A 15,384-nucleotide genomic window follows, 5' to 3' on the forward strand; every position below is an offset into this window, starting at 1 on the left:
CAATTTTTGCTGTTTTTTTAAATGTTGTTTCTGCTTTGATGCAATGAGAAAGGAGCCATGGGCCGCGAATGGCCCTTGCGCTGCACTTTGGAGACCCCTACTTTTGTGGATCTTCATCGAGGTCGGGCTTGTGGCGTCGTCTCTCAACTACAACTCGGCTTGTTGGCTCAGTGTCGTGGGAGAGCGATCATGGCTGAGGTGAGACAGACTGGTCAATGGAGTCTATGGAGTTATATTTGAGCCTTAATTTTGAGGTAGCAAAAGCAGATTTCAGCCATACTAATGTGCAATAATTGCTTTTGTGTGCTCAGGCACATCGCTGCTCTGTGTCACTCTCTCTCTCTCGCTCTCGCAGTCTCTCTCTCTTTTTCTTTCACTTGTCCCACACAAGTGACGTTTTAACAAAATGTATGTCTAAAAAAACACATTGTGAAGTTTTATAATAATGTACAGTATGTCCACATAAAAACACATTCACCAGCTGTCACGCACATTTTGTCCCAACCTGAAAACGCAACCACAAGGGTGCATTATGTAGTATGTTCCAATCCCGGCACAGGGGCGCGTGGCGTACCGGGATGAAAGGTGTGCAGGCTGCTTGCTTATCTAGCTGTCAGTGCTAATGAGACATTTTGTCAAAATCTGAAATATGCAGAAATATACAAGTGTTGAAAATTTCAGGATGAATAAAGGAAATTGTGGGTTGGGGTGTAATGTCCACTGCGGCCCACAACCTAAAGTAGGCTTTGAGTTTTGGCCACCTGTGCGATTGAGTTTGACACCCCTGGTTTTAATTTATTTTGAACATGCATACAAGTTACACTGGAACACATCACTGATTAAAATTCACATTTCCACATGTCCAAAAAGGAGTAGGAAGATGCAAAGCTTATTTAATCCTACCCCCACTCTCTTTTTCACATCAATTGCAATACATTTGTTCACATCCTGTATTCCAAACGTACTCTTTGCCAATTTTAATATACATAGGAAAATGATAAGGCAGTATAACAATGTGGTGCAATAGAAGTCAAGGTTGATTATCACTATAAATAGATTATATAACAGCCATAATAAATAATAAGAAACATATAATTATAACTGATGAAAAGGTTAATAGTTGACAGAAATATTGTCACGTTCTTCGGTGACACTTGTCGCCTGTTGTAAACATAGTTGGATGAGTACAGACAATGTAATACGTCAAGACGTTGTAAGAAATGAAGAGTTAAGTAGTAAGTGCAAGAGACTGAAGCTGAAATAAAAAGGCCACCCCCAAATGTGCAGTGTTACTGTTTTGAAACCCCATTTTATGTCACATGAAAGCAAGAGCAATAAGGCATGTCTGAAAGTGCAGCATAACGGCATTTTTGTAAATAGGCCATGAAGGTGAGCACTGGTTCATATCTACATTGTAGGCAAGGGAAGCGCAAAATAAAGATGAGAGCGCATTGTATGTGAAAGCTGCTCATTCGCTCGATGCTAAATGGATTATGTTCTTCACTTTCACTCACTCTCTTAAGGATTTGCTCTTCATTAGCATTCCCGGCCTACTCTATTTAACATGCAGCTATACTGTATAATAAGCCCACTGCTGAGAAATCACATAGCTAGTACAATATATGAGATTGTGTGCAAGTCAGATGTTGCTTTATGATACATAGGAGGGATATATAACCAGTCTATTGTCTGCCTTCCGGTAAAAGAGCATTGCACATGACTGTTTGAGCATGATAGTGTCAGGTGATTTATCCTATTCAGGGACATGGATGAGCTGCAGTGTTGCCAACTTGGAGACGTTGTCGCTAAATCTGGCGACGTTCCAAACCCTCTTGGCGACATATTTTCTCAAAAGCGATTAGCGACAGATCTAGCGACTTTTTTTGGCATCAGAGAGTTTTCTGGTATTTGGGGAAAGCATGTATTGTTGTGCAGGTTCTGTTTTCACTGAGTAGCAGGGGGTGCTGCTGAAATGTCCGCTCCACTCTCAGCTTCACTGAGAGCATAATGGAGCTCTACGCATCTATGAATCACGCAGGCGTGATGCAGCCGAGGTGGATCTCGCCCTGTTTTACAGAGCGGGATGTAAAACGTAAATGTTTCTTAATCTTCACTAAATTACTATTCATTACACTCAAGCCTCATGCAGACTCAGTCGCTTACCTTTGTATCAGAATGTGTGATGGAAGAACGCTGTGTCATAAATGAAAAAAGGTGGTAGGCACTGGCCGAGATAAAAATATTTTATTTGGATGAAGTGATGGCCAATTTTAAAGTAACAAACCAATCATTAAGTTGAGTTGCAGTTCTAAATGTTATTAAGACATTTTTACTTACTTTTTTATCTCTCCTATGAGGTTATGCTTTTTTCCTCCAGCATCCGCTACAACGTCATATGCAAATAATATTCAAATTAGCCAATGACATCATCTAGAGACTTATAGGACAGCCAATAGCTACTTTTCTTACTGAGGAGTTGGAGCTGGAGTCTATCCCACAATACTTTGGACGAGAGGCAGGGTACACCCTCGACTGGTCACTGGTCCCACCTAATGGGAACTGAATCCATTAATTGACATGTTTATATACAACTCTTATAAGAGCGATAGGTGGCTTCATCGATTATAATGAAATCATAATTACAAGTAACTATTAGCATTATTACTATTTAGTAGAGGCGGATGAGTGAACCCACCGACTGAAGCTGAACTCAGACATAAGACACATCCTTCCTTGTGGCAGTAGTCGGCATTACCTCCACCAAGGACAAAGCGCCTTTTCCATTTGTTAAAAAGTGGACAAAATTACGCAAAAAAAGCGACACAAACGACGGGGGGTGGGATTAAATAAGCTTTGCTTCTTCCTACTCCTTTTGGACATGTGGAACTCCTAAAGAATGATTCACGAGATGTATTCAATTGTAACCTTCATGTTCAAATAAACTAATACCAAACCAAACCAAACCAAACAATCAATTTCCAATCATTTTGTGCACTTTGCTAGTTTTGTCATCTATATTGACTTACATTGTTGTTGCACTCGGACAGAGATTCATCCTTTGTATCTCAAACACATCTTTTGCCAAGTGCTACCTCATTCTTGTCAGGGTGCACATTGCTGATTGCAGAAAGTGTCACTCAAACAAAGTGAAAAAAACAGCAGCTGAGTGCAGAAACAGGTGTTGGGGAAGGGGGGAGGGGCACCTTGTATGCCACAGCACATGTGGGAGTGAGATGTGACAGCTAATGTCAGCAGAGAAGTGATAAAAGTGCACTCTGTGACCCGACAGCTGCTCATGTGACCAAGCCTGAGAAATATGTGGCGCACACAGAGAAAACACCCTTCATCTGAAACATCGCATCACAAATGTGTGCACTTCTTTTTAGTTGATTATGACTAAAGAAATTAAATAGAATTAAATAGACGGATGCTCTAAAAAGCACTTGCTCCTTCAAAGTAAAAGTGCTGAATAAAGGCACAAACAACAATATCACACGGGGTATTTTCTAACGTGTGTGAGCTGTTTATTTCCATAATAACATAGCAGACAACAACAAACGCTTAACACACAAAGACACACACAATATTTATGGCAGATAGAGAGCTTGTTGACAAAGGATGGGAGGTCAGCGCCTCAGCAAGGTTACATATTGCTGTCTGCCACTGTGTGCCCTTTTCAGCCCCTCTCGTTTCATTGTACTGATGCATTTTTAATTGTCTCTCCAAGCACTTAAGGCAAGAGATGTGTGTCACAACCAATAAAGTGCAGAGACCACCTGTGGCTGGGCTCTGTTTTTGGCAAAGGCAGAAATGGCTGAGGGGGGGGTGAGTCTTGGGAGCAGTACAACAATGAACCACGTCATGTTTTTAGCAGTGAAAAAAAACAGTAATTGAATAGGAATAGCTTGACAAAAGAACTATGTAGTTATCATGGGTGACCTGCTTACAAACTAAATAATACAAGAACAAAATGTTTGCTGTACTGTACACTCACTGGCCAGAACATCAGGCACACGAGTACATCTCATGAGAGCCAATACAACTGCAGTAATAAAGAAGTAATGCTCCATTTTGATCGACACAAGGCCGTACGGAACAATTTATTACTGGGATTATTTAAACCAGGGTCTCAAACTCGCGGCCCACGGCCCATTTGCGGCCTGCCGAATCATACCTTGTGGCCCGTGACTTGACATCAACGAGTAGTGTGATTGTGGCCCGCCACATCCTTGCAAGTTCAGTGTTACTTCCTGTACACAAGTACTGTAAATACCAACACTGAACTAACAGTGGTGTTATCACATGGAGACATGGCGGGGGTCAGTAGACCGAACACTACCTACAATCACAGTCCTAACACAAAATGACAACAAACACGTAAACACATCCTTTGGGGAATAATAAACAACTATGTTAAGTCTAAACACAAAACATCAGCAACTTTTTACAAACCAAGTACCACAATGCATGCTGGGAGCTTTCATCACTCCCACTTAGGGGTGTGACAAAACATCTTTATCTCAAGCTATCGCAATATTAAACCTTACTATGGATTATCGAGGGCCGCACGGTGGCCCAGTGATTAGCATGTTGGCCACACACTGGTTCGAATCTCCGCTTGGGCATCTCTGTATGGAGTTTGCATGTTCTCCCTGTGGCTTTTCTCCAGGTACTCCGTTTCCTCCCACATTCCAAAAACATGCATGTTAGGTTAATTGGAGACTCTAAATTGTCCATAGGTATGAATGTGAGCGTGAATGGTTGTTTGTCTATATGTGCCCTGACATTGGCGATTTGAAATGTACTACTTTTTAAAATTTACCAGTTTTATTTGCACAAGTATTGGTATCGGATCAGTATCGCCAACACCAGCCTGAATTTTGCTCAGTATCGGATCGGAAAGGAAATCAGTGATATTGTGGTGGACACAAGGGGGCATGTCTCTCACCCAGTCGGCAGTCAGGTTGGGGGCGTGGTTTGTATCTCAGGATTGGGCGCTCAAATGTTAGCGCTAAAAAGAGATGTTCCATCTTTGTAATTGAGTTGTTGTGAGCAGGTGGATAATGACGTTCCGCATGAGACCGAACCTCGAGTGTTTCTTGCAACTGCCACATTGGTGACCCCGTTGAACATGTTGCGAGCAGTGTGATTCCTCTTCGGCCATGTCGCCCCAACTCCCAGCTCCAGTTGTAGGCGTCACAGCGAAGCTCCCGGAGTTCTGGCAGAGCGATTTTCCAGCGCCTGATGCCGCCTCCTGTACAAGTGGTTCTCCTTGCTACAATTCGCGGTGCATGGTGTGGCGGCGGAGCCCCAGCAGACGGGGGACGTGGACCCGGCGGGGGTGGCTGGTGTGGTGTCTCAGAAGTGGCGCGGGAAGGACCTGTGCTTCTTTCATCAGCGGTTCAGCACAAAGGCTCGGCGTTGCGTTCCCCCCCGCACCTTCGTGGCGCTGGGAAACACAGCTCACTGTGTTCCTGGGCTTTGTTGCCGCATGGTCTGTTACTGCTCAATGTTGTGTGTTCCACAGTGCAAAGTCAGTCAGTGATGTCTCAGTCCAAGTGAAGTTGCAAGTACTTTGATGAAGTCGAGTCATCAAAAATGTGACTGAAGTCTATGGCCCTACTATTCCCTGAAGAAAAACAAAATGATGAAATTTACATGAGAGTTCCACCAGACTTTAAAAAAAGTTTTTTTACAACGTTGTCCTCGATGAAGCGGTGGGCGTATACATGGGGAGAGCTCAGTTAGCCAGTTGGGTCAGAGGCGGTATCATGTCCTTTGTTCACAACGTCGTTAAAAGTTAGAACTTCAGAACCGTTTGAGTGCCTCTTGTCTCAAAAGTAGTGACGTGTGATACCACCGTTTTCGATCTGATTTTGAGTCAAATGCAGACTGGTATTGGCCGTACTTTGTGCAAATACACCTAATGCGTCTGGTAAATTGGAAAAAGTGTATTTCAAATCACAGCCTTAAGAATAGAATCAAAGTAATTATTTGTTTATGTTGTACCTTACGTTTGAACCCCTGAAGTACATTGAGGTAGCGGGGTGATTTACAAGATAACCAACCTAATCCACAACAGAAAAAAAACAGAGGACAAAATCATATACGATATGTGAAAATGGTATTTTAAACAATAAAAAAAGAAAACAAGTAAAATAAAAAAACAATCATTTAAAATATAAAATAAATGATGAATTATCAAGAACTACGATAAGAATGAAAACTTTATTCACAATTCACACATGGGTCAGTTTGCGATCGGCCATCGTTTCAAGAGACAGAGACTGACTGAGCAGTGTGCTGCTGCACTCACGCATTGCACACTTACTCAGGCGGAAGAAAAGGTAGTTCACACCAGCCACGTATCATTTAGACAAGATCTCAATAATTGAATTTTTATTCCACAGTGGAATAAAAATTAATTATTCCTTTTAATGTTATAAATTACTGACTGAAGTATCAAAAGTATTGATACTTTGAATTGAGAACCCATTTTCGAGCATGAAAATCTTGCATCAAAAGTATTGATATTTGAGTATTGATCCACACATCACTACTCAAAAGCGGCGCAAGCGGCGTTTCTTGCGGAGAAACCCAATATGAGCTCCTCTGGAATTTGTGATGCAGCTGCATCTGTCCATCCAGTGGTATCCCATACCTTACAGGCATGTCAGCTAGATTATTCATCTAGAATCACAGTCCTGACTTGAGTGATGTCACCTGTCCAGCACAGCAAACTAGCATGTGCTTGAAGCAGGTACACTCGGAGTCCTCGCTGACGTCCTCTATAAATAAATCCATCTGCACAGTTCATCCAAATGTCTCTTCAATTCAAACTTGCACTCTTGCACTTAACTTGAGTGGTCGCGCCACTGCAGCATGTCTGCCGGGAGAGGCGTTTCTGTAATATTTATCACAGAGCAATGGCGACTCTGCATAAAATATTTTTGAGGTCATTGTTGCGCAATAAAGTGACATATAAGTGATCAGCGGCGTCAGCAAAAAAGGTGGTCTTTAGAAGTTAACGGCGGGTCTTAATTCAGACACAAAAATACTACCGTATATCCACGCACCTACAGTAACTGCAATGAAGGACAGCACGGATTTTGGATCTGCCGAGATTTGCATCCCCTGTTTTTTGGGCCAAGATGACTTCTACATGTATGTAATTCACATCATTTGGTTAGAAGACACCCACATCTAATGTGGTCTGCATCATTTGATTGGAAAAGTTCTGCAACAGCAAATAGGAAGGGATGCATTATTCGGCAGGACAGATATTGGATCTGCTGAGATTTGCATTCTCCTCTTTTTGGGCAAAGATGACTTCTACATGCGTGTAATTCACCTCCAATGTGGTCTGCATCATTTGATCAAAAAATTTTTGTAATCGCGATTATGGGGAGGGTGCATTATTCATCAAAGCCAAAATCCGTCCTGCCCCCAAAAAACGAGAATAAACACTAGTAAAAAAAAAAAAAAAAAGTTTAAAACCACAATAACTAATGAAATAGATAAAACCCCTGGAACAAGTAAAACCGCGTCAAACAAAAGGAAAAAAAAAACAATAAAAGACACAGGACCACTCAACTCATGCAGAGTTAAAAGCCAGAAAATAAAAGTGGGTTTTAAGATGAGACGCGGTCCTGTCCACACAGTTTGGTTTAGTTTAGTTTAGTTTATTAAGGACAATGTGCAGTTTCATTAAAAAGATGTCTGCACCAGATTTAGCTCAGAGCTAATTTCCATCTGCAGTCCTCACATCATACAATACAATACAAAAATACAATAAGGTGCAATACAAATACAAGAGAGTACATCTAAATACCAGGTACAAAAAAACAGGAACGTTGCAGTTTTTTTTTTTTTTTTTTGGCAGTTTGGAAAAAGTCACATCCATACTGTGCTGGATTAGTAAATAGTTGCATCCAGACGGGAAGGAATCGCTGAGTGAAAATGATGTAATAGACAAGGCACACCTACATGTGGCGCTGTAAACAAACACCACGCGACACACAAAACCATAGAAGAAGAAAGAACGCATGCGCATAAATGCGTCGTCTTCCGCTTTTCAAGGCTCATTTTGACGTACAAGAAGTGGAATTACTTCTGCGAGTCATTGTGGAGGATAAGACAACCAAATATGAGGAGATTTTCCACTGGTGGGATTTATGATCGTCAAAATGTTCCGATATTATGTTGGCTTATCGGCAATGCTCACTTCTGGTCACGTGATGGTGATGGGTCTGTCACGTCATAGTTCTTGTATTACTTGTCCACACGGCAACGACACGCCGTCGATTTTGGATTTTCCCATCTGAAAGACGTAAAAAAAAAAAAATACAATTTCAGGTCACCCAGAACGCCGTTCCCGTGTGGATGAGAGGCTGAAACGATGCACTACTTTGGACCTGATAATGTTTCTGTGTGGATAGCCCCTTAAAGCATTGGCACTGTGGGGGCATGAGGGGGTAGAGTGTTCCACGGCTTAGGGCCGACAAAAGAAAAGGCCTGGTCTTCCCTGGTCTTAGGTACGTCGTAAGCGCCATGAGTTGGAGCTCGCCCTTGGACCTCAATGAACACGCTGGAATGTAATGTTTGGATATCTTCCATCGTGTCAACCTTCATCACACCTGTGACTTCCTGTAGCTGGAGGCATCACTAGCTTTCATTCCCGCCAACTGAAGAACCACATGGGTCACACAGTACTCTGAAAGCATGCATGAGTTAGGTCCACAGCAGGGGTTCTCAAACTAATTTCTCAAAGGTCCATATAGCCACTTTCCGTTGAGGGCCAGTTTCAACAACAATTGCAATCGCATAACATGTATTGAGCTTTCCCACAGTAACTTATTTTCCATGTTAAAACAACAAAAAAAAAACATGACAATAATAATAATACTAACAATCAACACATCAGTTCATTCGAATGAACTTCACAACCTTCATATTCACTGTGAAAAATAAAAAAAATCACTCAAATAAAGGAAACACGGTAAACACAAACATGCACACCATTTGTCATATAAACTGTGTTGCCAAGTGGAAAAAAACGGTGCAGTTTCAGGTGACACCGCTAGGGGTCAGTGTGCTGTTTACGGTGTTGTTGGACAGTGGTGTTAACAGAAGAAGTCAGGGTTGGACGAGAGCCAAGAAGATGCTGTACTTGTGAATGTGTCAATTTTTAATGTCAGAAGATAAATATCGTAAATAATATGCATTTTTATATGCATACATCATGTTTTGCAGTGAAATGGTGTTACTCGGTATGTGGATTTTGTTGTTTGGGTGATCTTTTGGTTGCTACTAGCAAAGGAAGCAAGGAGAGCTGCTCTTTGCACAAGCTGGCACTTTGCCCTTCTGTTGCTAAACGTTTATTTAATCAGTTAGTGAAGTATGTCGATTTTCTTTCTAGTTACAAATCATACATTTGCATATAGTGTTGAATATCTGTTATCATGTGTGTCATGTTACAAAAAGGTTTAATGTGACAACTTTTGTTGCAGAAATGTGTGGATTGTTGTTGCTGCCACTGTGGCAGTTGTAAGGAAGACTCAAGGTTTGGTCTCATGCAGAACTTTATTCTCCAACTGCACACAACTGACTTCACAAAAGATGGAACATCTCCTTTATAGCGCTAACACTTGCGCGCCCAAACCTGGACTCTAACCACGCCCCCAGTCGACTCCTGACTGGGTGAGAGACATGCCCCCAAGTGTCCACCACACAACCCCCCCCCGAACACCCAGAAGGAAGTCCTAGGGAGCAGGAGAAAACCTAACAGGGGGCCTCACCCTACGCCCACAACGACTGCGTTGACCATGTGCCTGAGGAGAAGGCGAAACCTGCAAAGGGGAAGAGGGGCACGCCACTCTGACCTGTGTAGGGTCAGCCAAGGACCTCGGGGGGCGACCACGATGAGGGACCTGGGCTGGCAACAACATCTCCCCAGCTACCATGTGCGCCGGCTTAAGCCTGTCCAATGTAACAAGCTCCCGACGCCCACTGAAATCAAGCACAAAGCCCTTAGGACCACGCTCGAGCACCCGAAAAGGGCCATCATAGGGGGGCCGGAGGGGCGAGCGGTGGGCGTCGTGGCGAACAAAAACAAAGCGAGCCGACCTAAGTTCCAATGGCACGAACGACCGAGGAAAACAGTGGTGAATCGGGCTAGGGGCCCAGGGGCCCTTCGCCAAAAAGGGGAGTGGCTGCGACGCAGAACTCTCAGGCAAAAATTCACCCGGAATGCGAAGCGGCTGTCCGAGCACTAACTCAGCAGGCGCAGCCTCGAGGTCCTCCTTGGGAGCCGAACGCAATCCTAGCATGACCCAGGGCAAACGGTCAACCCAGTTGCTGTCTGAGAGCGCAGCACGCAACGCCGCCTTAAGTGACCGGTGAAAGCGCTCACACAAGCCGTTAGCCTGAGGGTGGTAAGCTGCCGTGCGGTGTACCTGCACACCCAAAGACGTCGCCAATGTCGACCAAAGCTCCGACACAAATTGGGGCCCCCTGTCCGAGGTGATATCAGACGGCGTGCCAAAACGTGCTACCCAGGCCGACAGAAACGCGCGGGCCACGTCAGCAGAGGTAGTGGTGGACAAGGGAACCGCCTCGGGCCATCTGGTGGTGCGATCCACCATGGTGAGCAGGTGCGTAAATCCTTGAGACGGAGGCAGGGGACCCACCAGGTCCACGTGCACGTGGTCAAACCGCCTGTCAGGGATCAGGAATGGCTCCAGGGGGGCCTTTGTGTGCCGGTGGACCTTGGCCCGCTGACACGCCACGCATGCAGCCGCCCACTCCCTGACGTCCCTCCGAAGGCCAGGCCATACAAACTTCGCACCAACCAGCTTGACCGACGCACGAACCCCAGGGTGTGAGAGGGAGTGAATTGACTCAAAAACCCGGCGGCGCCAGCCCGTCGGAACCACAGGCCGGAGGCGGCCAGTAGAAACGTCACAGAGGAGCGTGGGGCCGCCATCCTGCATCACCACATCCTCAAGCCTCAGGGCTGTACCTGCGGACACAAGGGAGCGGATATCCGGGTCACTGAGCTGGTCCGCAGCCATTGCGGAAAAATCCGTCCCGAGGTGCACAGGTGACACCAGTGCACGAGACAGACAATCAGCAACCGGGTTAGCCTTGCCCGCCACGTGCTGAATGTCCGTTGTGAATTCCGAAATGGCCGCCAAGTGTCGTTGCTGACGGGCCGACCATGGCTCAATCACCTTGGACATGGCAAAGGTCAGCGGCTTATGATCGACATAAGCCGTGAAGCGGCGGCCTTCCAACAAAAAACGGAAATGCCGGCACGCAAGATAAAGCGCCAGTAGCTCCCGGTCAAAAACGCTATACTTCCGCTCGTTATCCCGCAGCTTACGGCTGAAAAATGCAAGTGGCTGCCAAACCCCCGCCACCTGCTGCTCAACTACTGCCCCGACAGCAATGTCAGACGCGTCTGTCGTCAAAGCCACCGGCGCCGCGGCAATGGGGTGAGCGAGAAGCGCGGCGTCTGCGAGGGCAGATTTAGCCTGCTTGAAAGCACGGACACGCTCAGGAGTCCAGTCGAGAGGGTCATTGGCCTTCTTCTGCCGCAAGGCCGTGTAAAGAGGTTGCAGGAGGTGGGCCGCGCGAGGAAGAAAACGGTTGTAAAAATTAACCATGCCCAAAAATTCCTGCAGTGATTTAACTGACGCCGGGCGGGGGAAATCCGCCACCGCCTGTACCTTGGAAGGCAATGGAATCGCGCCCTGCGATGAAATACGGTGGCCCAAAAAATCTATCACCGGCAGCCCAAACTGACATTTGGCCGGGTTAACGATGAGGCCATGTTCATCCAGACGGTGAAAAACCTGCGTGAGGTGCGACAGGTGTTCCTCGGCCGAAGTACTGGCCACCAATATGTCGTCGAGATAGACGAACACAAAGGTAAGGTCACGCAGTACCGAGTCCATGAGCCTCTGAAAGGTCTGCGCTGCCCCCTTAAGGCCAAAAGGCATGCGCAAAAATTCAAAAAGCCCGAACGGGGTAATTACCGCAGTCTTAGGCACATCGTCTGCGCGCACAGGAACTTGGTGATAACCACGGACCAAGTCGACCTTGGAAAAAAACGTTGCACCGGCCAGGCGAGCAGAAAAATCCTGGATGTGCGGAATGGGGTAGCGATCATGCGTGGTGATATTGTTAAGGCGGCGGAAATCGCCACACGGTCGCCATGACCCATCCGCCTTGGGCACCATGTGCAGGGGCGAGGCCCATGGACTATTAGACCGTCTCACGATGCCCAAACGCTCCATTGTAGAAAACTCCTCTTTAGCTGTAGCTAATTTGGCCGCGTCCAGGCGACGCGCGCGCGCGAAAACTGGCGGACCTACCGTAGGAATGAAATGTTCAACACCATGCTTAGTACTCCCGGTAGAAAAAGCTGGTGTGATCAAAGCTGGAAAATCCGCTAGCAAACGCTGAAAAACGTCCCCCGACGCCAGAAAATTTGCTTTGGTCAACGGCCCAAGTCCCCCCGTCTCACACGGAAATGTGGCAAAAGACACAGCGTCAATCAAGCGGCGATTAGAAACATCAACCAGCAGTCCATTAGCACACAAAAAATCTGCTCCGATAATAGGGACAGTTATTGAGGCAATGACAAAATCCCACACGAAATTACGCCCGTGGAAACAAACAGTCACCGACCTTGTGCCAAAAGTGTTGATGGGAGAGCCGTTCGCGGCACTTAACGGTGGCCCGCAGCCCTCGGCCACCTTGTCCGTGTTCTCCGGGGGAAGCAGGCTGACTTGCGAGCCGGAGTCCACCAGGAAACGCCTCCCTGACCGCGAATCACTAATGAAGAGCAGCTCACTCCGTTCACCGACGCCCACAGCCGCTACTGGACGCCGGCGCTGGCATTTCCCGGCACTTCGAAGGCGCAGGGGGGAACACATCGCCGAGCCTTCGCGCCGAACCGCTGGTGAAAGAAGCACAGGCTCTTCCCGCGCCGCTTCTGAGACACCACACCAGCCACCATCGACGGGTCCGCGTCCTCTGTCGCCGTCTGCAGTGGATCTGCCGTCACACCGTGCACCGCGAACCGCCTCGTAGCAAGGAGAACACGATCAGCTTCCTCAGCCAACCCCCGGTAATCACCGGCGTCCAAACAGGGGGAGTTAGCCAACACCGCTTGCACCGCAGGCGGGAGTTGGCGCCGGAAAATGTGCGGGAAAAGAAAACCGCCGTCATCCGAGCCCAAAAGTGAAAGCATATTGTCCATCAAATCCACGGCCGAGCCGTCGCCCAAGCCCGGCAGGGAAAGCAGTCTGTCCGCCCTCTCCGTGGGTGACAAACAGTACCTCCTGAGCAGAAACTGTTTGAGCGCGTCGAATTTTCCAAGACGCGGGGGTGCACGCAACAGCTGCATGACACGGCGAGTGGTCATCTGGTCGAGAGCAGCAACGACTAGGTAGTACTTTGAGTCGTCCGTCGTGATCCCCTTCAAGTGGAACAGCGCCTCGATATGCTGGAACCACGAAGCCGGGTCGCTTTGCCAGAACTCCGGGAGCTTCGCAGCGGCGGCGACGGCCGGAGCTGGGAGCTGGGGCGACAAGGCCGACGAGGAATCACACTGATCTGCAGCTTGAAACATGTTCAACGGGGTCACCAATGTGGCAGTTGTAAGGAAGACTCAAGGTTTGGTCTCATGCAGAACTTTATTCTCCAACTGCACACAACTGACTTCACAAAAGATGGAACATCTCCTTTATAGCGCTAACACTTGCGCGCCCAAACCTGGACTCTAACCACGCCCCCAGTCGACTCCTGACTGGGTGAGAGACATGCCCCCAAGTGTCCACCACACCACCACTGAGGCCACTGAGATGTTGACCCCGCTAAGGTAGTATTTTGCGGTGTTCACATGAGATATTCACAATCAAGTGTGTATTGTTCATGATACTTGATATGGAAATGGGGTGTAACGAGATGTAACACGAGGATGCTTTTTGATGTGGCAGGGTATACAGCCACTGCAGTTATTTTATAGACATTTTATTGTATTTTGATATTTTCTGAAATAGGAGTGAGCCACATAAATTTAAATTCCAGAATAAAGAACCCCATAATGACTTTGTGTCCTGTGTTTAATAACATTTTTGCCACGCAACATTTGCTTTTTTCTTTTTACTTTTACATGACATACAATGGTGAAAACAATCATCAGAAAAGTCCAAATGCGCCAAGCCTAGTAAGAGACATGGCAATGTTTGCTTGCAATAAATTGCTTGACCCTTGGTACAAAAGGTGGCACAAAATTGGTCAAACTGCTGCAGTTTTCACATTCGTTGTGGAAAATGGCGACTCACACTAACATGTGGAGCCGAACATGGTCGGCGCAATGTTCTGAAATGTCTTTCAGAAGGTTCGTCAAATTTCCTCCTGTGACCATCTTAGTCCACGTCATTCTCATGGAAAGATGCTCTTGGCCTCCATTGATCACTTAGGAATTTTTCCACAACAAATGGGGATCCAATGCAAGCAGCACTTGCCTAAGTGGAAGCTGTCAAATCTACGTTTAAATGTTTCTGCCAACGTCTCAAGAAAGGCAGCATGGTTGTGATTGTGATTGCCAACAGTCTGCTGCAGAAGAGTTGTAAAGCCTCTCCGGTCTCGCTCAAATCTTACACAGTGTTGCTTTGGCCTTCGAGTTTGAGATTCAGCGCATTTAGACAGTGGTGGGTGGTGCATTTGGTACCTGGGCCTTCAGTGGGGACTTGACCAGTAAGAATCTTTTTTGGCAGACACTGTGATAATCGGTATTAAAAAAAAAAAAAAAAATCATACAGACTTGATCAAAATCCTAAGACTAGTTGAAAAATTGATAGAATTTGCATTTTGCACATTTGGATCCTAATGAGGTTTTAAGTAGAGCTACAATATGCAAAAGCAAGAAGGGGGAGTTTGACAAAAAGCACTTTGAAAAAATAATTTATTTAAAAAAAACAGTTAAACTGAAATAGGCTGTTTATCAGCTGATCAAAAGTTTAAGACCACTGCAAAAAAAATAACAAAAAACTCTCAAAACCAGAACAAAAAATGTTGTCAGTAGGACTCAGTAATGACGAGCTCCACCGTTCTTGTTAATCACCTCAAAAATTGGTTTGGGCATGCTTGATGAGTGTTTCCAGGAGGCTAGTGGGAACATTGCTCCAAGTGGTGAAGATGGCTTCACCAAGGGCATCAACTGTCTGGAACTGATGGCCATTTTTATAAACTTCCCTTGCCATCCATCCCCAAATGTTCTCTATAGGATTTAAATGAGGGGAACATGCAGGATGGTCCAAAAGAGTGATGTTATTCTCCCTGAAGAAGTCCTTGGTCAAGCGAGCATTGTGA

This window comes from Dunckerocampus dactyliophorus, chromosome 3 (genome assembly GCF_027744805.1).
Source record: "Dunckerocampus dactyliophorus isolate RoL2022-P2 chromosome 3, RoL_Ddac_1.1, whole genome shotgun sequence".
Lineage (NCBI taxonomy): Eukaryota > Metazoa > Chordata > Actinopteri > Syngnathiformes > Syngnathidae > Dunckerocampus > Dunckerocampus dactyliophorus.